The sequence below is a fragment of the Thalassophryne amazonica genome, chromosome 7, assembly GCF_902500255.1.
Source record: "Thalassophryne amazonica chromosome 7, fThaAma1.1, whole genome shotgun sequence".
In the NCBI taxonomy this organism is placed as follows: domain Eukaryota; kingdom Metazoa; phylum Chordata; class Actinopteri; order Batrachoidiformes; family Batrachoididae; genus Thalassophryne; species Thalassophryne amazonica.
The window spans coordinates 103,712,946-103,724,216 of record NC_047109.1 but is presented as its reverse complement, the minus strand read 5'-3'; positions in this window follow the sequence as shown (position 1 = coordinate 103,724,216).

Here is an 11,271-nt window from a genome sequence, read left to right as displayed (position 1 = left end):
ATGTAACTATATTGCTTTGCTTTTGTGCTCGGAGCCTTGTCAAAATATGACAGAAGATCACACCTTTTTTCCCAGGGTGTGCGCTTTAATTACAGGGTGCCTTCTAGTCTTACCGCATCTGTACAAATGTGAGCAAAGAGTTCGCGGTCTTTGTGGAAGATTGTACAAAAAAAAAAAAAAAAAAAAAAAGAGGGGGGGGGGACTGCATTGTTAAGCAAAAGAATATTGTTATACTGAAACCTTGCATTTGAGGTCACCCCCACCCTTCACATTTTTCTGTTTATGACAGGACATGCTTGCTGTCATTACTCATGGTCGCTATCGCGTTTCTCTAACGGTCGCTGGCATCGACACTTTGATATCTAATATTTTAATTGCTGCAGGGTCATACATTTTGCTGTCATTTGCAGCAATAAATGGGTTGTGAAACAATAAGCAGTTTGGGATACGATAATTCAGTTCACAGGCCTGCCAGAAAAGTCTACAAGTGACTTTGCAGAAGAATCCCAGCAGGTAGGAATGCATGCCCATACTTTATTTAATAGCATTTAAAACTAATTCGCCTGAATTCAAACTTCTTTATACTGAAGGTGTTTGCACGGCGTGCAATTTTGCAAATATTCAAAATCCTGTTTTTAACTTACGTGCATACTTATTATTGCCCTGCTTTTTGTTCCCTTCCACACCAATTCGCTTTGTTCATACCCAGAGCTGCAGGTGGCAGCAAAGTCTTAGAGGACATGAGAGGCGATTGCTCCAAAAATACACAAATGCACACGCAGACACACACCACTTAGCCCCGGTTGAGCTTTTCCCTATTCCTCTGAAGTACACACTTTGACCTTTGGATATTTGTTACATGGAGAAAGTGACACCGGGAGGCAGCCAGCGGTTCGCCGCTTCTAGCCTGACTGTGTCTTTGTAAGGGGTGTGTAATAATTAGCAAGTTCTCTGACTGTGATTTTTAATGTCCCTAATTTGGCTCAGACAGAACCGCTGTTTGTGCTACGTGACGCCATCTGCAGTTTTTAAACGCGAAGCCGATGAAGGTGGCGTGAAGCCGAGGCGAGTTTTAATATTTTCTTACACACCGTTTTGCATTTCATTACCATTGGTGAGGGACGGTGAGCTGTTTATGATTTCAAAACAGGGACATGAAGTTGAAGTATTGTGGCTGCAGGGAAAAGTGTTTTTTTTTTTTTTTCACTGATTTACCAGACTTGGAGGCATGCATCTTATTATTTTGTCTATTCTTTAACCTCGGCTGTTCAATTGTGTGAGACTGAGGCATTTACGACCTGCTTGGGTAAGATTTCCCAGGAGGATGAGGGCTGGAAGAAAAGGATTTGAAAAGAATTTGCAGTAACAGCTACATAACCTACGGAACCAAAAGGCAAACATACATCAGTGCATACTATTCATCCATTAGCCCCTTTATTAATTACAACACAGCTAATTGGCATCAGGATTACACACTTTTTGATGGTGGTATTTTTAATTATATATGGGAGTACTGCGATACTGTGTAAGTGTTTTGAGCACACTTAAAAGCTTCTAGATGCAGTGTACATTATAGAAATATGTTAGAATATGTATTTAATAAACATCACATTGTACTTAATCAGGTGTGTACAATAATTTTATTATTGAGGAATAATAGAAAATTTGTTTGTTATTATGTACACCTACAAAGACCTATTTTAAAAAATACTCTGTAAGTTAATAACTGATTTTTCAAACTATATCAAACACTAAATGTTTTCAAACAAAATTCTAGGATGAAAATAAAATGTTTGCAAAATATTGTATCAAGAGTTTCTTTGTACAGACTGATTAATGTTATTAAAAAACTACTACTAATATTTTTACTACTAATACAAATAATCAACAATTTCAAAGTGATGTACCTATTAGCACATGCATTAAATAAGTATAAAAAATTAACAGCCATAATAACATGATATAACTACAAACAAAAGGTATTTTCATAAATAGTATTTATAGCCCATTCTGAATTAAAACTGTTTGAACACAAAATGTAACATTCACAGGTTAAACTTCATTACCTGCAATTCACAAACTGAAAAAAAAAAAAAAAAATACTGGAGGTTGAATAATGTAAAATTAGTTGTTTAAGCAACATCCTGAAAACACCATATACGTCAGCAAAAATTGAGGTGAAAACGTAAAAGCAATAAAAGCCGGCTGAGTGCCTTATGCTGCAGTTGCACTTATACTCAACATTCCTCACAATATATTGTAATTTATTTCTCATAAATGCAAATGGAATAAAGCGTCTCAGCTCCATCACTGCGTACCTCATCCATTCACTGCGACGTGCCACATTCTGTCAGCTCCACTGAATAAATACAAGCCCAGATGTCTCAAAGCTGTACATTGTCATTCATATAGAAATAATGTGATTCTTTACTGGCGTTGACCTCACGTCTGACACCAGTGTTAACCTTTTTCTTGTGTGGCTTTGAGGTGAGTGCAGCTCAGCCTGCTGTGGCTTTTTCTCTCTCTGGAGTGACGGAGCAGTGTTAGGGTGCAGAGTGGAAGCCCTCACACTCGGGAACTCTGTGTGTGTGTGTGTGTGTGTGTGTGTGTGTGTGTGTGTGTGTGTGTGTGTGTGTGTGTGTGTGTGTGTGTGTGTGTGTGTGTGTGTGTGTGTGTGTGTGTGTGAGGCTCCCCATCTGGAAACAGACCCTGGGTGTTAAACACTGAAGAGATTCAGCAGAGGACTCCGTCAGCTCAGAGTACGCGGACACACAGAGGTCACTGGAGCACGTGCACATACAGATATGCTGTACACACACTCACGCACGCATCATCGCTCATCTCTTATCCTGTCAAAACTCCACCGAGAGGTCAGAAACGTGGCGGTCAGGGGGATAATGGCATAACAGCTCAAAGAGGGAAATGTTGACAATTTATGAGGAAGCAAAGGATCGAATAAGGGACGGAGTAATAGTCTGCTTGCTGAGCATTCGACAACGAAATAGGGCAGCAACCAGTGGCGGCTCCAGTGGCAGGTGGTGGTGGGGGGCTGTGGGAGTATATATAAGATGGTATTGTAGAGCCCAGTCATTCCTTATAGTGCAGTGGCCCAGTGGTTAGTGAGCTTGCATCCAAAACAGAAGGTTCCTGCTTCAAGACCACCCCTGTCCATTCTTCAAGCAATGTGGAGTTGCATCTTGAAGGCCTTCCAGTGTAATCAACATGCAGATCCATATCAGACCAGCTGTGAGGACCTGGACTGAAAAGGAAAGAAGCCCTAATAACTTTGAGTTTCCCAAAATGTGTTTCCATGGATCCATGGCGGGCTGTGAAGGTATTGCTGGTAAGCCGTGAGAGGTCACTCAAAAGGAAAGTGTAAAATTTAAAATCACAAATATTTCTTAAAATGTAATCATAAGTAATAAAACAAAGACTTGGGATTCAAATTATATGCTATTCTTCATTTATCTGACCAAACTTAACATCTATATGGAAATATTTTATGATAGTAGTGACCAGTATTGATCAGTATGCCTGGTATGTCTGGTATTTACATTTGTGTATTTATATTTATATTTGCAACTTTGGTACTCTGTGTGCTTTTTACCCTGTGTGCTGCTATCCAATGCTGCTGGAACCTCAATTTCCCTGAGGGAGTCTTCCCAAGGGATCAAAAAAGTTCTATCTAATCTAATCTAGTGCCATGTGATGATCAAAACTGTGAAGAAAGGTTTGGGTGGGCTTCAGATTTCAAAGTAGACCCTGACATTCTTCATTTTAGAAATGACTGATATTGTCTAAATGTGAATGTCAAATGACAGACCCATAAAATAATTAAATAAAACAAAAGACTACAAATATCTACCACAGATATATCAGAGATCCACACAGATTATCACCCTGATCATCATGTTCAGTATCACACCAAACAGCACAATTTCTCCAATCACAGCCACATAAGCCCATAACTTCTCCTGGATTGTCTGGGTGTCTTGATGGCTTTCCTCACTCTTCTCCTTCTTGCACAGTCACTCAGTTTTTGAGAACTGTCTACTCCATGCAGATTTACCATAAAGTGTCATACTGTTTGTATGTCTTTGTAATTAATGTAAATAAAGTCCAAGACATATTCAGTGGCAGCTTTACCATCAGAGAGCCTCGTCCACAACCACCACAAAAGACTCCAAGCTGTCATTGATATTAAAGGGGAAATACACAGTATTAAGAACAGGGGTATGTAAACTTTTTATCAAGTTCATTTGGGTAGTTCTCTTGTCATTTTGATTTAAAAAAAGGAAACACAGTTGTTTGACAATAAATGGCTTCACCCAACCATTAACCATGAATGAAAAAAAGTTTTTGTGTTGTCATTCATAGTCTCTTACAAATGGCCAAAAAAGCAAAAATTCTGCCAGGGTATGTAAACCTTTATATATATATATATATCTATATATATATATATATATATATATATATAGATAGATAGATAGATAGATAGATAGATAGATAGATAGATAGATAGATAGATAGATAGATAGATAGATATATATATAGATATATATATATCGGTGGATTAGTGGTTAGCACTGTTGCCTCACGGCACGAAAGTCGTGAGATTGATTCCCGGCCTTTCTGTGTGGACTTTGCATGTTCTCCCCGTGTCAGTGTGGGTTTCCTCCCACAATCAAAAACATGCTTATTTGGGGTCTGCTCCTTTCTCTGCCCCTGACCAAGGCAGCATCTCTACATCTGGAGTTGGGTGCCCCGGGTGCCGGACTGTGGCTGCCCACTGCTCATAGTGGCTGGATTGTGTCCAACTGTAATTAGGATGGTTAAAGGCTGAGGACAAATTTAATTTGTTCGAGGAGACTGATGTGGTTGCAAACAATTATTCTTATTACCATTTAACCTGATAATTATTTTAACAATGTCCTTCAGTTTGCAAAATATGAGAAAGTAGGGTACAAAATTGTTTGTCAAAACAAAAGATTTAAATTTATCTCAGTCAATGAGATCAAAAGAGCTGAGAGAGCATCGCCATGCCACACCCTCGATTAAAAACATATCAAGTATGCATCGAAAATGTCACACCAGTTTTCAGTCAAGTTCTAACATTTGAACTAATTTCCAAAAAAATTGCCATTTTCCTATATATTTGCATCAAATCAAATCACGTCTCAGAGCATGTGCTGGTGCTGCATGTCACCACATCCATCGCATCATAGCGACCACCCACGCTGACAACTGGCCCATCTCCACCTCTCAAAATTCACCATCTCTCGCAGTCAGGTGAAACATGGGTGTCTCCCCGACCCTGTCCGGCCACTGGACTCTTCAATACAGAGGCACCTGTATGCTGGACTGTGCCTTGAAAAATGCATCACATGCCCAAAATGTCATAGCTGACACTCCCTCACCATGCAAGTGATACTCCTTATTGGAGACCCCTTAAGAAAATGCTCATTTGACACAAAGTCATTCCAGCAGTACCCAAGAAACTTGCAAAGAGACCTCGTGCCAAAGACATCCAGACATAGCCCTAGGTCACTGGATAGTGTCCAAATCTCACACCCAATGCATTAAGACAGGAAGCATCAGGACTCTAAAGACTTGGACCTTCATTCTCCTGCAAAGATATCGGCAGGACCAAACACTTTTGTCCATCAAACTCGTGACTCCTTAAGGTCTTTCCAAACATCTCACCAACTCAGAGGCTGAAGATCCAGAGGGAGGAATATCAGTACTTAGATAAGCAAATGTCTCTACAAGTTGAACAGTTTGACCATATACAGATACACTTCTGATGACTGTGTCCAGAAAACCACTGAAAGCCTGGATCTTAGTCTTGATCCAGGACAATTGCAAACCAAGATACGCTGATTGTTCTCTCAACTTCTCAGGTGCTGCAGTCAGGCTATCTCCAATGAGTTTGAAAAGATCACAGCATCATTCATGAACTCCAGGGCAGTAAACCTAACGTATTAGCACATCACAAGAAATTCACCATGGACCTGTGACCTTAATCACTGAATCATCTTAAACAAAATCAAATCACTTTTTCCCATCTGTAGGCCCGATGTACCTGCCAACTTTGACCGAAAATCGAATTGAAGGCGGGATTACATAAATGTTAGTGCAGTGTTCAGTTCTATCTAAAACGTGATCAGCCTCAAGTAAAACTGCTCCGCTCCAAAAGAGCTAAAAGACACTCATTAACTCTTTTTAACTGTTCTGATTTGCATCATGTGAACTAGTCAATCAGTATAGCACATAAAACGTACAACTGTAACACCACCGAAATTCAGCAGTGAAAGTGTATTAGTGCTGGAGGCAAAGAGCAATAATTGTGGTAAAACAAAACCGTTCTAGTTACATGCATTTTTTCACACACTGCAGACATCCAAGTACACATGCACAGCCCCCCCCCCTTTTCTTTGTACATAAACACAAGTCGACTTGTCAGCTTGAGATGGCCTCATCTACCATTCATTACTTTTATGTGCCGCCTTTCACATAAATGGCCTCTGCATATTCACCGCGGGACCTGCTATAGTGCATCCTGGGGGAGAGGGCACGCACACACACACGCGCACACACACACACACACACACATGCACACACACAGAGAGCGTCAATTTTGGTGGTGTTAGATTTACAGCTGGGACCATCACCTGTGACTTAGCGCCTCTGAAATTAGTCACAAATAGCATATTAGGGCAGCTAATCAGGCACGCCTGAGCACTTGGCTTGCTTTATGTGGTCATAAAGGGGAGAGTATATGGGTGCCCTTAGGCCTTGCGGTGAATGATCGTCCTGACCTCCAGTGAACCAAAAGCCTCATGCAGCTAGGGAGGGATGGGACACAGCCAGGGGTATGCTCACAAAATTAGACTTTGATATGCAGAGGACAAAACTGATTTCAACGGTTCCTCTGTTACACAACTGTAAGAAACTGCATGTACACAAAGGGAGGCGATTACTGAAGGGGACGGTGCACTCAGAGTGTGCTCACCTCCACCGGGGTAGTATCACTGCACAAATTTCTTTGAAAGAACTACAAAATTTAATTACATAAATTTTGCATGTTTTTTATTTTTACAAATTAATAAAAAATAAGAAATCACATGTACATATGTGTGTGCCTTTCCAATTCATGTCCAATCAACTGAATTTACTCCAGGTGGACTCCGATTAAGCTGTAGAAATATCTCAAGGATGATCACAGGAAACATGGATGCACCTGAGCTCAATTTTGAGCTTCATAGCAAAGGCTGTGACTCCTTATGTACATATGATTTCTTAGTTTTTTTTATTATTATTGTTATTTTTAATAAATTTGCAAAAATCTAAAAAAAACAAAACAAAAAAAAACCTTTTTTCACATTGTCATTATGGGGCACTGTGTGTGGAATTTTGATGAAAAAGAATTTATTTCATCCATTTTAGAATAAGGCTGTAACATAAAGTGTAGAAAAAGTGAAGCGCTGTGAATATTTTACAGATGCACACACACACACACACACACACACACACACACACACACACACACACACACATATATATATATATATATATATATATATATGTTCTCCACTCAGATTGCAATAGCCAATCACAGATTAGCCCTTCTGTCCATCATTTACCTGTATTTTGGCATGCTTGGCACCAGAAAGTTATGTTGGAATCAAAAGGATCCAAAAAGGCTAGGACCAAAAGTTATATTGGATCAGTTCCCACTGAAGCATTCATATGCTGTTCACAACAAAATAAATTGATCTAATTTACTTGACTCTTTGTTGTTTGCTTAATTTGGGAGGGGGATGGAGAACATAACAATTGATGGATGGCAAATCGTCCAACATAGAGAAATACTGGATGAAGAAAAGTCCAATATTTCTCTATGTTGGACTCCTTACCATCCATTATTTGTATAATATCTGAAGGGGAAAGCATGTTCAACATTTGACAACCCTGTTTCTCAGTAAGTAAGTCTCTTCAGCCTCTCCTTTCTTTTCACTAGGGGTCACCACAGCAGATCAGAGGTGGATCTGCATGCTGATTTGGCACAAGTTTTACACCGGATGCCCTTCCTGACGCAACTCCATATTATATGGAGGATGGGCACGGGTGGGGTTTGAAATAGGGAACCTTCCACATTGGGAACAAGCACACTTAACCGCTTTCCACCACCCCTGCTGACAACCCTGTTTCTCACTTTTGCAAAATAGGTTTTTGAAATCCCTAGTTTTGCCTCTTTATATATGGACGTGTGTTGGAAATGTTTCAACTGCACCACTTTATTGGGATTAACTCCACAATTAAATGCACCACAAGATCATTTCAACATTTTGTTTTGAACTGAAAATGGGTTCGTCAGATTTTGAGTAATCCTGCTCAGGACAAACTGAGAGATGCAGAGGGAATCATAACCTCCTTGGAAGAAGTAATACATTTTAATGGTGCTTTCATCGGACTACAAAAGTCAATCCTCTAATTAGATAATTAACCTATTGATTTCAGCATCACATGATCAATTTGTTATTTTGCATGGACAAAAAACAGCTACTCACCCTCAGATATGTATTACACATGGATCTCCTGTTTTTAAATGTGTGACTTGAGTCTCAAGGTACCTGCTGACAGACGAGTGGACTTTGTCGGACACGGAAAGCCAAGAAACCTGACATCCTCATAAAATAGTAAAACTATCTCTTGCTCTCTGACACAAGTCTGTTGAAGGAACAGCAGAGGGCACGGGGGTTGAGAAATGCATTAGAGAAAGGAAGACAACGGGAATCAAGCAGGAAGACGAGAGAGTCGGGCAAGGAAGAGAAGAAGAGTAGAAAGGCGAGGGGAGGAAGTCACTCCTGTATCTCATAGACTCGGTTATGTTTTCACATCCCGCTGACTGTTAAACAGTCAGATCCAATACGATGTTGACTCACGACTTCTGCACTCAGATATTCTGCCCCTAATTGACTTGGTGTGGCCTCACTAAATCATAGTCTTTATTTAAAACAGCTCTCCATTTAAAAAAAAAAAAAAAACGAGTTGCTCTTTCTCCCGTCCTCTGATTCCCATCTCTCGCTCCTTTACCATTCACCATGAGGAGATGAATTTGAAATTTCAATCATAGAGTTGTTAAATATTGATAGGTCTTCTTAGTTGTTAACGAGGTCTTAGCAAGGACGGGGGAACTTGCCCCTCCGTTCACTTGGCCCCTCAGCCATCTTTAGGGATCCATCCAGGGTCAGGAGGTTACTGTACCCAATCATAATCTCCTAACTTCTGTGAGATTCCTTTAATGTCCTGCTTTTTATATCACCACTCTTATCATATATTACCATATGGGGGGGGAAAAAACTTTCTAATTATGCATTATGTACAGCAGCCTTTATTCACTGTTCGAAATGTGTCGCATATAATGAGAGCAATGGTGTGTGATTTGATATGATAATAGAAATCTTTAACTGGGTCTCAGCAGACCTCTTGTGTGTCAGTACTGATCACCACTGAAAAGAATAACCGCCTCAAGGCCACCGTGGAGCAAAGCAGCACTCAGATGGTTCAATATGCTGCACCATAAAACCAAAATTAGTCTTTTATTACTGCTGCTGCCCGAACACACTCCCGCCATCCAATCAAAGGTTATGTACTTTAAGATGCGATCATTACATCTTACAAACGATGTCCCACAAAATAAAATTTGTCAGTGTAGCGGACTTCCGTTAACGGCGTGTTTGCTGTCGAGCCCGTCTTTATGCACCTTAATCCTGAGTAATAGCAAACTCCAGCCGGCTGGGACAGTTTGCTTACTGCCGTCTGAGGGTTTGGGTTAAAACACCGTGATAGAGATGTGGATTTCACAATGGCATATTGCAAATATGATAAAAATTTACCCTTTTTTAAACAGGTGGAGTTGAATTTTGAACAATGTGGGCCTCCATGACACTTAGAAACTCGGTTTCTCAGCATTTCTCAAGACTCGAAGGGTACTATTAAGTGAAATGTGCTAGTGTTAGCTTCCTTTGGTGTTTTGTCATTACCCATAATGCAAAGAGGTGGGGCACTATGGAGCACATCCCGGAAATCATAATAATATTGTGAGATCTTGCCAGAGTTGAGCTATTGTAAGGGCCCACCCACATGGAGTTGAGTTTAGAGGCATCCGCAAATGTTTTGTATCGTATCAATATTTTATTCACACGGAACTAGCTTTTTTGGAGCCCAAAAACGCTACTTTTTGAAAACGGTCCCGGAGTGGGTGAATCCCAAAATGCCATCTTTATGTTTTCATGCATGCAACCATTATGCAACTTTTGTGAAACAATGATGCCATAGCCCACCTCTCTAACCTAGGGTGACCAAACATCCTGTTTTCCCAGGACATGTCCTGTTTTCACGTCCTGTCCTTGCCGTCCTGGTTTTTTTTGTGTTTGGAAGTAATGAAAATGTCCTGGTTTCATTGTTTTTCATCTTTGAGCATCTTTGAGTAAACTTCGAGTATCCCATTGCCGGGGCGAGTGTACTGGTTTTCAGTAATCAAAATATAGTCAACCTACTCTAACCTCAGCCTTAACCCCAGCTGCCAAGTCTTTCTCTGTCAGGTGTCCTGGGTACTGCCCCCGAGACATATCTATGATATCAGTTTATTTGGATTGATACAATTCCCAGTCAGTATTCTCTTGAAGATTGGATTTATAATCCAGTGTGACTTGAAGTAGATATTTCTTGAAATGGTACTGTGTTTGTGGAACACTATTAGAAAATGTCAAAGAAAAGATTGCATATAGGGAAAGTTCTGTTGTCGTGTGGACAAGACTGAACATCGCCAAAGCTTTGGAACCAGTCAGCAAGGCAAACTGCAGCTGTCAATAACTATTTACAGTGTGTGCTTGGTTGAATTACTGAATGAAAGAACACAAGTATGTTGAATGAAAGAAAATGATGCCAAACTCTTCCAACCATTTAGTGCACGCAACGCTTCACAGTGATCTGTTATATATTATAGGCAATGACACGAGACTGAATGGAGCCAAAGAAATGTGGTAGACCTTCAGTTGTGACTGAAAGAACCAAAAATAAATGAATTAATCAATAAAAAAAATTAAGTTAAATTAACAAATAAATAAATAAAGCCTCTGCCAACACTAGTTTCCAGTTACACAAAATTTTACTTTGGAAACAGTTTTCAAGGTCAAAGTCCTGTTTAGAAGTGCCTAAATTACATGTGATCAAATGCCAGGCGTATGTACTTAGTTATGCACTTGA